Source organism: Mytilus trossulus, chromosome 12 (genome assembly GCF_036588685.1).
Source record: "Mytilus trossulus isolate FHL-02 chromosome 12, PNRI_Mtr1.1.1.hap1, whole genome shotgun sequence".
Taxonomy (NCBI): domain Eukaryota; kingdom Metazoa; phylum Mollusca; class Bivalvia; order Mytilida; family Mytilidae; genus Mytilus; species Mytilus trossulus.
In genome coordinates, this window is record NC_086384.1 from 32,515,015 (window position 1) to 32,529,645 (window position 14,631).

General features: G+C 32.2%; 1 pseudogene; it reads right to left on the reverse strand.

Moving 5' to 3' along the window:
• Positions 1–5,239: 5,239 nt before the first annotated feature.
• LOC134692373 (methionine--tRNA ligase, cytoplasmic-like) overlaps positions 5,240–14,631 on the reverse strand; it is a 99,944-nt pseudogene continuing 90,552 nt past the window's right edge.

The following is a 14,631-nucleotide window of genomic DNA, read 5'->3' on the forward strand; positions in this document are numbered from 1 at the left end:
GTATACCTATCTAATATAGGTCTACTGAAATAACAGGCAAAACACTAAAATCATTCAAAAATAGTGTTTTAAGGTCGTTTATAACTCCCTACGTAGTTGTCTATCTTTTATTTTAGGTCATATTGACATATTTGAAGATCATATATTGCTGGTCAGTCATGTCTCTAACAATATTTGCCTATGTCAATAATATTATTTAGTTAAAAAAAAATTAGGCAAAAAAAGAAAATTTTAGCAAATAAACGCATCAATGATACCAGGACTAAATTTAGTATATACGACAGACGCGCGTTTCGTCTACAGAAGACTCATCAGTGACGCTCGAATCCAAAAAAGTTAAAAAGGCAAACAATCGTCAGTTAAGGGCAATAACTTCTGACAATAACATTGATAGTTTTAGCTTGCTATAAAACCAGCTTTAATTCTCCTTGTTCTACATAAGAAAATGGCTGTACCAAGTCAGGACTATGCCAGTTGTTGTCCAGTTGTATTTGGGCTTTTGATTTTGCCGTTTGATTAGGGACTTTACGTTTAGAATTTTCCTCGGAGTTCAGTATTTTTGAGATTTGACTTTTTGATGAATAGAAAGTAAATAGATTTTTGAATTCTTGTCGTTTTGTTCCCGATCAGATTTTCTCTTTCTACTATAGTTTTCAAGATGCAAGACAGTATAAGTTATGTTAGTTTAGAAAGTTTGGAAACATTCTCAAACTTTTCCATAAAAGCAGGTGCACGACTTAAACTAGCGCTATCATTCTAATGGAATTTCAGTGATTTTGGATGATAACTGAAGAGGTTGTTCACACTAAACATCACCTTACTAAAAGCCAGTTTTGAACTTCTACCATCTCTGCAAAAATACCAACAAACATTACCATGAATACTCTCCTTTCCAAATCATTCCAAAATGAGTTAATAGAAATAAATTATTCTAAGAAGTGTAAACACCCTTTTATCACCTAACTATATTCTATTATAAGCAGACAGTACAATAATCAATATATATATAACAAATACGCGATTACATTTACATTGATTTATCTTATTTCAGAAAAGTATAAATAGTAATCATGCATACTATAAATACTGTCAATTCGTAATCGAATTGATTATGCCTCATTTCTATACGAGTTAATAGACACCAAAGAACATAGTCACACTTAGTTTTATTACCCAATTGTTTTCTATTTTACAAAAATATATTTGATATGTGAATGCAACGTATTTTTAAAAACCTTATATCTGATTTTTTTTATAATGTGAGGTTGGATTTTTTTTTATTGTGTATAGCTACACGGAGCAGCATGTTCCCTTAACAATGGAGACTAGTCTATACTGGACATTTAAATATAAAGAAATATAACATGTAAAAGGGAAAAAAATCTTTATACAACACCATACTGAACGATGCACAACCGAAATAGCATTGCAATGATTCTGTGAAGTTATAAAGATCTTGGTTAAAATAAAATAAAAACATTAACATCTTTTGAAAAGATGGCCTCTGAAGAAACACTCACGTCATGTTAGTTCTGAAGTCTGGAAAAATCCTCAAACAATGCCATATAAGCAGGTGTACAACTTAAATAAGAGCAATCTTTCTTAAGGATTGCAAGGTTTAAGGATGATAACTGTGGAAGTTGTTTACACAAAATTGGTACCGTTTTTTTACCTTTGCTGGACAATGACTTAGTTCCCGATCCTGACGGGAAACTTCATAAGAGCAGGTACACATCTTTAAAATATGTGTACTGGCTTTTTGTGAAGTTTTATGGATTTGGGTGGTAAACTGTAAAAAATGAAAACAAATCGTTACTATTTCATGCATTCGAAAAGCTAATCTTGATTCACCTTCAGTAGGAACTTTCACAGTCGAATATTTGAAAGACAAAACTGTATGAGAACCGAAACTTTTGAACAGCTATAACACCATATATATAAATAACTAGCCAAGTTCTTCAGAGGTCAACTTTGCCTGATGGGTCGAAACCTAATTTCTTTAGTCTTAAAATTTAATTGAACTATTTGATAAATGTTTGTTATAAATCATGTAAGTACCTAAGTGCTGATTACTGAGATGAGATGAGTTGATTAAACAAAATTGTCGCCGCCTGCCGATTATCCGGCAAACATCACAATACTAAAAGCCAATTTTAGATTTCTGTCGACTTGACCGAAAATAGTAATAACAATTAAGAGTGTGGTGCTCATTTTCGCCAAAACTTTCCATGTTTTCTGCAGTTTATGTTCAGGTCTTTGTGATCTTGAATTATACTGACATTTCTATATGAAAATAACATCAAAAGCAAAATATTCTTAATTTGAAAACTTGTTTTTTTGAGAAAAAAAATCTTCGGAAAAGTAAGATTAAAGGCTATTTGAAATTTCCTGATGTTTTGTCAAAGGCGGAAACATATTCGCCGTTTTTACACATCTATTTAAAGAAAAACACTGCAGCTTTAAACAATATTTATCAAATTAATTTCATCAAAGATGAACAGCATACATTTCAAAGGTGTAAAGAACTGAAATCTAGGGCAATCAGTCAAAGAATTACTAAGAAATATTTCTTTGAAATCGTGTTTTTCATTCTGGAAATTTGCTGAAAATCGTTGTCCGTTTTTCCGGTAAGTTCCGAAATTTCGCCTAATTTTAAAAAATAATCATATTTGTTATAATAATATAGTTTAGCGGCATATCTCTTCCATTTCACCCATCCTTTGAAGTTTTTACACCTCAAAATCATGAAACGGCGAAATTGTGTACCTGGCGAATATGAGTGCCCCACTCTACTACTATACAAATACATCCCTTCTTAATTGTTTCAAAATTGATATATAGAGACCAATAATTTTATGAAGTATCATAACCCTTTTATCACCCAAATGTATTATATGATCCATCAGTTCAAGGACGATTAAGAAGATAAATAAAACGTTTTTATATTTAGAATTTTTCTTCTTAAAAAAGTAAAAATAGTAATTACACTTAATATTTATACCTTCCTTTTCTAATCGAATTGATAATGCCTCATTTCAATACGAGTTAATAGCGACCAAAGAGTAAAGTCATCCTTACTAGTTTCATAAACTAATTGTTTTCTATATATACAAAAAAGAATTTGATATGTAAGTGTAAATGTAAAGTGATTGTTAATCCCTTCTAATCTTATATTTGATTTATTTTATCATTATTTTATATATATTGAAAATGTATATATAAAGAAAATATAACATGTTAAAAGGGACAAAATCTTTATATAACACCATACTGAACGATGCACAACCTCAATAGCGTTGCAAAGAATGTGTGATGGTTCCAAAGATCTCCGGTGGAAGAAACACTTAGTCATGCAAGTTCTAAAGTCTGAAAAAATATCACAAACAATTTCATAATAGCAAGTGTACAACTAAAGTATGTGCAATCATTCTTAGAGAATTTCAAAGATTTGTATAATAACTGTAATAATTGTGTACACAAAATGGGTTCCATTTTGTGTACCGTTACTGAGAAATGTTTTAGTTTCCAAGCTCGGGGAGAAAATCATCAAATTACATAATAGCAGGTACACAACTTCAAAATATGTGCAATTTTTTTGTGAAGTTTCATAGATCTGAGTTGAACACTAGGAATTGATAACACTAATTAAGTATCTACTTGTTTCCCCACCTGTCGGAACATCCACCCAACATCACCATATAAACAGCCATTTTTAGATTTCTCTAGACTACCAAAAACAGTAATAAAAATTACTATTAATACTTTTCTTTCCCAATTGTTTCCTTAATGAGTTAATTGAGACCAATGACTTTGCGTCTGGCATATTAAATCATAAGCCTTGTACTGTTGGTAACTATTTAAGAAGTGTAATAGCCCATTTATCACCTAACTGTGTTCTACTATATGCAGTCAATTCAATGATGACGGTGTAAAAAGAGAAATAAAAAGGTTCATTTTTAGAATTGTTTCCAGTTACAAAAGTAAAAATAGACATAACACATTCTTTAAATAACTCCCTGTCCTAATCCAGTTAAAAAGAGACTAATGATTTAAAAGAGAATTAAGTTATCCTTAGTTTTATAACCTAATTGTTTTTATATATATAAAAATAAGCATTACATGTATATATGTGAATTGAATATTTCCAATTGATAAATTTCTAACCTAATCCTACAAAAGGTAAAGTTTGCCATCCAACCACATCGCAAATGGAAAACTTTTTCAACCTTTGAGCATGTGATGAATCAGAAGTTATTTTTTCTTTCTTCTATTTTCCATAACTTCCTTTTTGTTGATTTAACTTTTATAATTTTCTTAACAGGTGTGAAATGATTTTTTTTTAATTTATTCTTGCGGCCTCAGTTCTATGGAGAGGTCTCGTAGTTCATGTCACTGCATACAGGATAATATCAGTGAAATGAGTGTTGTGCAGACAATAATTCAATAGCAAGAAAGTTAAGAAGATATTGATAATATAAAGGATTTTCTTTTACAGAAACGCTTAAGTACACATGCTTTGTATTAAAACTTTAAGTATAAAAAACAAGAATGTGTCCATACATGTAGTACACGGATGCCCCACTCGCACTTTCATTTTACATGTTCAGTGGACCGTGAAATTGGGGTCAAAACTTTAATTTGGAATTAAAATAAGAAAGATCATATGATAGGGAAAATGTGTACTAAGTTTTAAGTTGATGTGACTTCAACTTCATCAAAAACTACCTTGACCAAAAACTTTAACCTGAAGGAGGACGAACGAACAGACCCACAGACCAGAAAACATAATGCCCCTCTACTAGCGTAGGTGGGCATAATTTTTTTTTTTTTTTAATTTGAATTTTCATGACTTCACTTTAAATAAAATGAGTAAAATGAGCAAAAATGATATGCTGGTCAAGCACCTTCTGTAATTTGATTAAAAGATAACATCAATAAGGGATCCGGACAACCAAAAGTAATGTCATCAGGATGAAAGAAGATTTGTTATGTGGTTACTATATACCTTATTTCTATTTGGAAATCTGCACAGGCTTGACAAGAGAATATGCACCTCTTGAACTATTGACATCATACAACAATCATTTTTCCCTTGTCACAGATATTTTCTTTTGTGATGAACAGACGGACCATAAACAGACAAAGGTACAAAAGAACGAACTGATGCACAGACCAAAAAACATAATGGATAATTAAGTATAACATAATAAGATAAACATTTTGTTTTTTTGCAATTTTTATTCACAGATTGCTTAGATTCCAATAAATAAATCAATCACTCAAATCTGTCTGTCACTTCTTTTTTCCTTTCTTCTTTCCGCCACCAGCAGCTTCTTGAGGGTTTTGACCTCCAGCCAATGCCAACCTCTTTTTCAGATCCAGTAATTTAGCCACTTCAGAATCAATCAGAGACTTTTCTGCTTTCTTAGATTTCAAATCTCTTACAACAAGACCCTGCAAGCAAAATAAAGTTGCAATTAAATTCATCAAATCTTAAATTGCTCACTTGAATATTAGTCTTACATTGCTTTACTTATTAAAAAAATCAAAAATGTTGCTGCTTACTTGATTAACATTCCTTTCACTCATTTTGATTTGAAATTTATCAAAATAGGAACCAGTAGGAGTCAAAACAACTAGGAATTAATTTGGTGTGGCTTAAAGTTACACATAAAAATACATACTGTTAAGTAGTGGCATATATATTCAGAAAATCAAATGTCCAGGATACATTTACATGCTTTGACAATAACCCAGCCGTGTAAAAGACAATGAAATTACACATTTACTTGAGAATAAGTTTCTTTCATACAGTTAAACAAATGTAAATATGTTCTTATGTACACATTTAACAATTACAAGCAACAATTTCTGTCTTACATGAGAGGGGGGCAGGACCTTCTTTTGGACATTGGGATTTGGTGCTTTTAAGCCCCGGATTTCGGGATTGATCCTTTCGGGAACAAGGAATTCTTTTTTCAAATTTCAGGATGTCAGGATTTAAATTTCTTTAAAATTCAGAACCTCTGGATTTCATGTTTTTAAGCCCCGGATTTCAGGGTTTCAGGACCCCTCTGACCCCCCCCCCCCCCCCCTCTTACATTGTTTAAAATGAAAATAAAATGATACAAGAAAAAAGATCAATTCAGTATATCCTATGTATAAAATACCACAGAAAGTTTTGAACAAGGTAATTTTAACACAGAAAAAATGATCAAATCAGTATACCAATGCATAAAATACCACAAAAAAAATTGATCACGCTTATTCACACTCATTATTTTATCCTTAAAGTAAATATAAACAAGAATGTGTCCCAAGTACACGGATGCCCCACTCACACTATAATTTTCTATGTTCAGTGGACCGTGAAATTGGGGTAAATTTGGCATTCAAATTAGAAAGATCATATCATAGGGAACATGTGTACTAAGTTTCAAGTTGATAAGACTTCAACTTCATCAAAAAACAACCTTGACCAAAAACTTTTACCTGAAACGGGACGAACGGAGGGACGAACGGACAGACGCACAGACCAGAAAACATAATGCCCCTCTACTATCGTAGGTGGGGTATAAAAATGCATCTTTATTTCTTTGAATCGTGAGTGGGGTAAAACATATACAATCTTTCATTAATCCTTTATTAACAGCTAAAGTTTATGTTCTCCCACCCTGTTTTTAGAACACAAATGACATCAGTAAATACCTTTATAAAATATCAACAGACTACATTGAGATTTGGTATTTTAGTGAAATTTGACCCCAAAAAAAGCAAAGGGCAATGATGAATACTAGAAATGTATACTGTTTATCACCTACTTTCTATAAAATATCAGTTTGTGGGTATATGTTCAACCAGGTACATATTTCCTCTAGACATTTATGCAGTCTTTGTCATCATTTGTGGGATACCAATTGAGGGGGTTTGTGGGTATATGTTAACCATGAAATGTTCAGGGAGGTACATATATTTCAGACATTTATGCAGACTTTGTCGAAACCACCAGATAAAATATCCAGAAAAAATACCCATTTCCTCAATCCACAAAAATTTGTCCACGCCAAAATTAATGAATCCACAGTAGATATTTACCTGTTTAGTAACTTCATCTGTTAACCTCTCTACTTCTGCATTTTTCCCAGGACCATTGGAAGCGGGAACAGAGACAGCTGCCAACCTCTTTTTCAGATCCAGCAGTTTAGTCACTTCAGAATCAATCAGAGACTTTTCTGCTTTCTTAGGTTTTAAATCTCTTACAACAAGACCCTGAAAGCAAAACTAAGTTTCAATGGAATTTATCAAATCTTGTATTGCTCACTTGAATATTTTTCTTACATTTCCTTTTATTCTTTTTGTTTTGAAATTTATTAAAAAAAAATGTTTGCTCATTTTTGGTTATTTCACCTCTTTGAAAGTTAATGTATAGGGATTTACCTGTTTAGTAACTTCATCTGTTAACCTTTGTACTTCTGCAGTGTTCACAGGACCAGAGACAGCTGTCTTCTCCCCCTGAAAGAGACAATAGAAGGTGAAATAATTAAGCATATATATTCTTCTGCAACATGAATAAATATCTTGTGCCTTGTTCTTTTTAATACCTTAGCTAAAATATTTCCTGTGCTGAGTATTTCTGACAAAAAGGATAGTTACAATATGTTGGTTTTTTTTGGAGTGAACTCGACATGGCAGGGAAAGTGCACATTTAGGGAAAAGCCAAATTCCTAAAGAGGATATAATAGAAAACTGTGCTAACATCTTCAAAATAGTCACACATGTATGTTTAAATTGGTCTTAAAAACATTAAATACATTCTGACATTTCCCCACTAATGCCGGCGTCACACATTGCCGTATAGACAGACGTGAAACAGACGTGTAACAGAAGTACATACACAATTGACTTAGTATGTATACATTAGGTGCACGCAAGAGGAAAGCTAAACAATCGTCAGATGCACGTTGCATAAGTTTGAAGTACGTCGAAATGCAAATGTATACGCTTGGTGAATGCTATAACTCCAGGTAATTTTTATGCAGCATAAACATTTTCATCTAGCTCTAGCATTTGTCAAACATATACCTGCTTGCTACACGCACATAATACATACGCTACAAGCACGTTTGAAAACGCTACAGATAAGTTTGAGACATGTTTAAGGCACGTTGTATACGCCTCAAGATCGTTCGACTTTTACTTGGAAGTATGAGGGGCGTGTTTTTGAAAGACCCCTGGCCTAGTTTCAGCGCTCCGTGAACGTATAAAACGCACCCTTGGACATTCAACGAAACTGCTCTGGCATTTTTATTAGCATATATGTCCGTGAATTTACAAGACCATGTTAATTCAGGAATAGTACAAGGTACAACAATATAGCACCCCATAGTTAAAAATTAAATTAAAATTGAACCACCAAATGTTTGATAATCTTCTTTTCCTAACTTTCTAATACACTTACCCAACTGTTTGTGTCATACATGTGCACATGCATGTAAACAATATCTTCCATAGTTTTTCAAACGTTAAGATGGGAAAAATAATTCCTTATTTGTGTATCCATGGCAACATTTTGCATTTATTTACCATAAAATATTGCAAAAAAGGGCATGCAAATTTCACATATTCCTCCAAAATTTGGTTTAAAGTAGAATTTCAATGTTCTTGAGTGATACCTTTTACGAAACTGTAAACATTTATCTACTAAATGATCGAATAAAAATTAAATGTATTTCGCCTCATTTTTGGTACAATTAATCACAAAGTTCTTGCGACGAAAGTTGGAATGAAACTTTACAATAATTGCCAGATTGATGTCTTGTATGGATTCCAAAATGTCGACTGTCATACAGAAAACAGCGCATAATACATAAATAACACAATCTTGATGTTCCTATAAATACTCTACGAATGCTATATTAATCCTTAGCTATCCAAAAATCTATTTTAGTGAACACTAGCTCTCATATTTGAAAAAATCGAAAATGCAAACTACACACCTATCCGTGGAGTGCTACCCAAACACCCCATAATTACATGTCCCAGAAACGCCGAAAGCACAGATAATCGTCCCAGTAACAACAGGAACGTGTCGCAAACACGTTCAAGGGACATTTTTCCTTCGTAGCGTGCATTTCATCTACGTTAAACAAATGCCAGACATAAGTCAACATAGTTAACTTGAACGCCCAATAAACGCATATATATGCGTCTCGTACGCCCTTAACACGCTCAAAACTCATTATGCACACGATACAGATGAAATTACTAGCGCATTTGCAGCTTACATGGTTTTTAACCACGCCTGGCGTACGTCAGTGCTTTACGCTGATGTGTGACGCCGGTATTAGTTGTGTTTAGTGAATGAAAGATATTTCATTCTGTGAAAATTGAGAGCTTTCTGTATAAAAGTGAAGTCCTGTGCTCATCTGATTGGTAGATAATGTTTTTTGATAAATGAATCAAAACTAGAGTTAAAAATTGAAAAAAAATGCTGAATGTACTAATTTTTATTACTACAGGGTTGAAAAGTAATGGGGATCAGTAAAAGAATTAAGTGTGAATCTAGTGCTTGTAAACAATGCCCAAATAATGAAATATGCCTCATGACCCTATGTTTTTATTGTTGCAAAAGAAAGAGCTACATTTGTACTTTCATGAATGATATATGAAAGCTTCTAATTTCTAAAGGTAAATCAGGTATAAACATGTATTAGCATTAATGTCAATAGGAGAGATTTTATTGAATTTACCCCTTAATTATAACCATATTTCCAGAAGGATTGCAATTGGCCCAGTAGTTTCAGAGGGGAGTTTTTGTAAAAGTTAAGAGAAGACAATATTGGACGACAGAAGATGATGAAATGATGAAAAAAGTTCACTAGGCCTTTTGGCCAGATGAGCATAAAAAAAGGGAGAGAAGAGTTCTCAAAAATCTAGATTTAGCCTGCAACATGTCTGTCCTGAATCATGAAGGTTGTCTTCTTTCTAAATATTTTCTGATACAATGTATTTGGGGACTTTGGTGTTGACGACGTGGAACAATTTCAAGCTGGACACATCACCCTTTATTCAAATTCTATTCAACTTCTGCCCGGAATCAACAAAATAAACTTTTATAATTGTATTCATAGTGGGTGGGTGGTTTTTTATTTTTCATATGTTCGCCAATGTAGATTTTTTTTTAATCTTTAAAAGGGTTTTCAAAGTGGGTACCATTTAATCTTTCATATGATTTTCAAATTAGGGTCAGTTGACCTTTCCTAAAGTTTCCCATGCAGGTGTTGTCTGATCTTTAAAGTTGTATTCTCTACCCACACTAAGCTTTAATTTTTTTTAAATGTAACAGTTTACTATTTTCTATATAACTACTAATTCTATTCTCAAAATCTTAACTTCAACTTGTTTTATGCATAAGGGCCTTGGCAAATAAAATTTATCCTGGTATCTATGATGAGTTTATTTGACTTATGCCCCACAACTCATAGAATTAATAACAAATCAAAATGTCTTTATTTGGAAATTTGGTTTTCAAATTGGGGTCATTTGAACTTTACTAAAATTTTCAAGGCAGGTGTTGTCTGATCTTTAAAGTTGTATTCAAATTAGTGGCGTAAGTAAACTCCCTCTACAACCATGACAACCTCAATTTCAACTCAAAGAATTACTCAGGTAAAAAATTCTTCTTCCCCACTATTAAGGTGGTACCAAACAACTTGAAAAAAATTATTTTAATTCGTTTAATTTTCATAAAATTTTGACAAAATATTTACTCTGACACTTTGACAAAAATATCAAAATTCACAAAAAATTGAACCACACACTTTATCGGAAAAATTTCTTTGGATATAAAGCAGTTTGACAAACACTTGTCACTAAGTTTGATTTGATTTCAAATTTAGTTCCTTAGTTTCTTGAAGACATGAGAATCTCATTTGTGTAATAAAAGTTAATTATAATGGTTGTGATATGAATTATGATTGTTATAAATGTCTGTCTCTTTCAATTGATTGTTTTTGTTTTTCACAATGAAATTTCCAATCCAAATCTCCTTTCTATAAACTGCATCAAATGAATTTCTTCCAAATATTTAAATAGCAAAACCTTACAATTTATCAAGCATAATTCTTGCAAATTTAAAAGACTGTTGATGTTTAATAGGGGACAATGTTCTGCTTTATAAACACACTGCACGTATATTCTTGAAAAAGGTTGTTGGTTGTCCCTTGTTACTCTGGCACCCTCAACCAATAAAAACAGGTCTACATGATATAACCAAGGTCAGTAAAAAAAATGGGTTTATAATACCAAAAGAAAAACAAAACCCCCAATACTGCATGGATACATTATTATTCATGGGATACTAATTTTTTGTGGATTTTTTGGTACAGGTGAACCACAAATTCAAAAGTTGAAAGAAATACATATTTTAAATATACTTGAATACAGACTTTGGCAAAACCACAAAATCAAATATCAATGAAAAGAAAACTAGATGTGTCATGGCGACACGAATGGCCCCATCTCAAAAAAACAATTTACCAAAGTCCAAAGCCTGTGATTTCGACAAAAATTAGCGGAGCCGAACGAAACTTAAACTTGATCTGTAACTCATCATGGTTAACTCACATACCAAAAATCAGTCCAATATTTGAAGGCTTTTAGAAAAAAGAGTGCACACACTGAAATGTTTCGCCTTCTTTACTAATCATTGATAGTATGTTGATAGTCCTAAATATAAAGCTTTATTACAACTGTCACATAAACTTCACATTAACCAAGAAAGCTAAACATTGACCAATGAACCATGAAATTAAGGTCAAGGTCAGATGAACCATTTCAGAAAGACATGTACAGCTAACAATTCTTTCATACAACAAATATAGTTGACCTACTGCTTATAGTTTAAGAAAAACAGACCAAAACATTAAAACTTAACACTGAGCAATGAACCGTGAAAATGAGGTCAAGGTCAAATAAAACCTGCGCGACTAATATATAGATCATAAAATATGTCCATACACCAAATATAGTTAATATATTGCATATACCGTTAGTATTAGAAAAAAAGACCAAAACTCAAAAATTTAACTTTGACCACTGAACCATGAAAATGAGGTCAAGGTCAGTTGACACCTGCCAGCTAGACATGTACACCTTAAAATCCTTCCATACACCAAATATAGAAGACCTATTGCATATAGTATAAGAAAAACAGACCAAAACACCAAAACTTAACTATAACCACTGAACCATGCAAATGAGGTCAAGGTCAGATGACACCGGCCGGTTGGACATGTTCACCTTACAGTCCTTCCATACACCGAATATACAAGACCTATTGCTTATAGTATCTGAGATATGGATTTGACCACCAAAACTTAACCTTGTTCACTGATCCATAAAATGAGGTCGAGGTCAAGTGAAAACTGTCTCACGGGCATGAGGACCTTGCAAGGTACGCACATACCAAATATAGTTATCATATTACTTATAATAAGAGAGAATTTAACATTACAAAAAATCGTAACTTTTTTTTCAAGTAGTCACTGAACCACGAAAATGAGGTCAAGGACATTGGACATATGACTGACAGAAACTTCGTAACATGACGCATCTATATACAAAGTATGAAGCATCCAGGACTTCCACCTTCTAAAATATAAAGATTTTAAGAAGTTAACTAACGCCGATGCCGTAGCCGCCACCGCCACCGGATCACTATCCCTATGTCGAGCTTTCTGCAACAAAAGTTGCAGGCTCGATAAAAACTCTGTATAATGGTTTGTTGCGGAATAACGGAATGACGGAATTATGGAATTTGGGAATTACAGAATTTCGGAATTAAGAAATTACGGAATTTCGGAATTACGGAATTACAGAAATACGGAATTCCGGAATTACGGAATTTCGGAATTACGGAATTTCGGAATTACGGACAAGGGTTAAACTATATAGCACCGACAACTTCGTTGCGGGGCCATAAAAAATGTTTTCCTCAAAATATAAAAATAAATGAATCCACAGTATATTTAAAGTCATCAATTTTAACTAGAACTGTTACTTAACTCCAAAAAAAAAATCTACTAAGAGACTATTTCAACTTATCACTTTAAACAACATAACTCAGTATACAAATGGATGAGACACAAATTTAACAACTATGCAATTTTTTTCTCTTTCATGTTGCAAGTTTCATTAATGTCTGTTATGACATTAAGCAGGAGTGCCAAGCTAACTGCTTATAGCAAAATATTTCACAATTTGGCTATTAAAAATATTTGAAACCATAAAAGTTGTATTTTTATTTTTTCTCAACTTCATAGCTAATACCCCTTTAGTTCTGAACTTTGAGAAAAAACTGAATTAAAGTCAATGATGATAATGATGTAATAAATATATGTAAGAGTGACCTCCTTTTTGGCCCAGAGGATGTTGCTATATCTGATAGGCAATATAGGAAAGGTGTACTGGCATAAGGTTGCTTTATCCCCCCCAAGATGATTTCTTTCACGAAGTACAAATGTATTATAATTGTGGGTCACATAGACTGAATGTCCAAATATAATTTATAAAAATGACATTTTCTAAAAATCGACCTTAACCTGAAATGGTCCCCTGTTTAGGACCCCTGCTGCCTTACTTAGCTATTTTAAATCATTAAACATTTAAACAAGTCACAATATTAACCTAGTCTTTAGCTGAGATATTACAGTTAATTAAATGAGAAGTTTATTAGAAATTAAAGTAAGACAGTACGGTACATTTTCATTCAATTATTTCCTGTTATGAAACTACTTTCATGATATATATATTCTTAAATATCTTATCTCTTATTTCTCTAATATCTTGGTATTATTTTCTCATTAAAGAGTTTTAGAGTTTCAGAAATATAACAATATATTCTTATTTAAACAAAAATTCCTAATTGCTTATTTTGTGTTTAGCTTAAAGCTATGTTTTTTTTCTATCAACTATCTCTGTATATATTTTGCTATTGATTGTATTTTTATGTATGTTTACAAACTTAATGAGTCCAAAATAAAAAAAATTGACACAGAGGAGTCTGTATCTGAAGTCACATTGTTGACCCAAATCATGACCTATATATTGAGGTCAATAATTGAAACGTCGTGTTATGTTTACACATTTATAATCATGATCATTATACATGTACATGTAATTGTACATAGATGTAAATATAGAAAGAATTCAATATTGATAAAGATATCATATAAAAAGAAAAATCCACAACTTAAGGATATAGATAAAATCTTAAAATCTAAATTTCTTGCTGATTTACAAGTTAAATATACTTTCAAACACAACAGAACTCTGTAATTATCTAACTTACCTTCCTAATATTAATACAAAATGACAAACAAAAACTGTATCCATGTCTGCACTGTAAATACCAACGGTATACAAAAATCTGAAAAAAGAAATAGAATTATTGAATGGGCTAATCAACAAAAATGTGATATAGTATTCCTACAAGAAACGCATTTCACTCAAACCTTAGAACCAAAGCTAAAACAAGAATTCAAAGGTGAAGTAATCTTTAGTAACTGGTTAAGTAATGCAAGAGGGGTTGCCATATGGATAACAAGCAGATTAAACTTTAAGATTATTGAC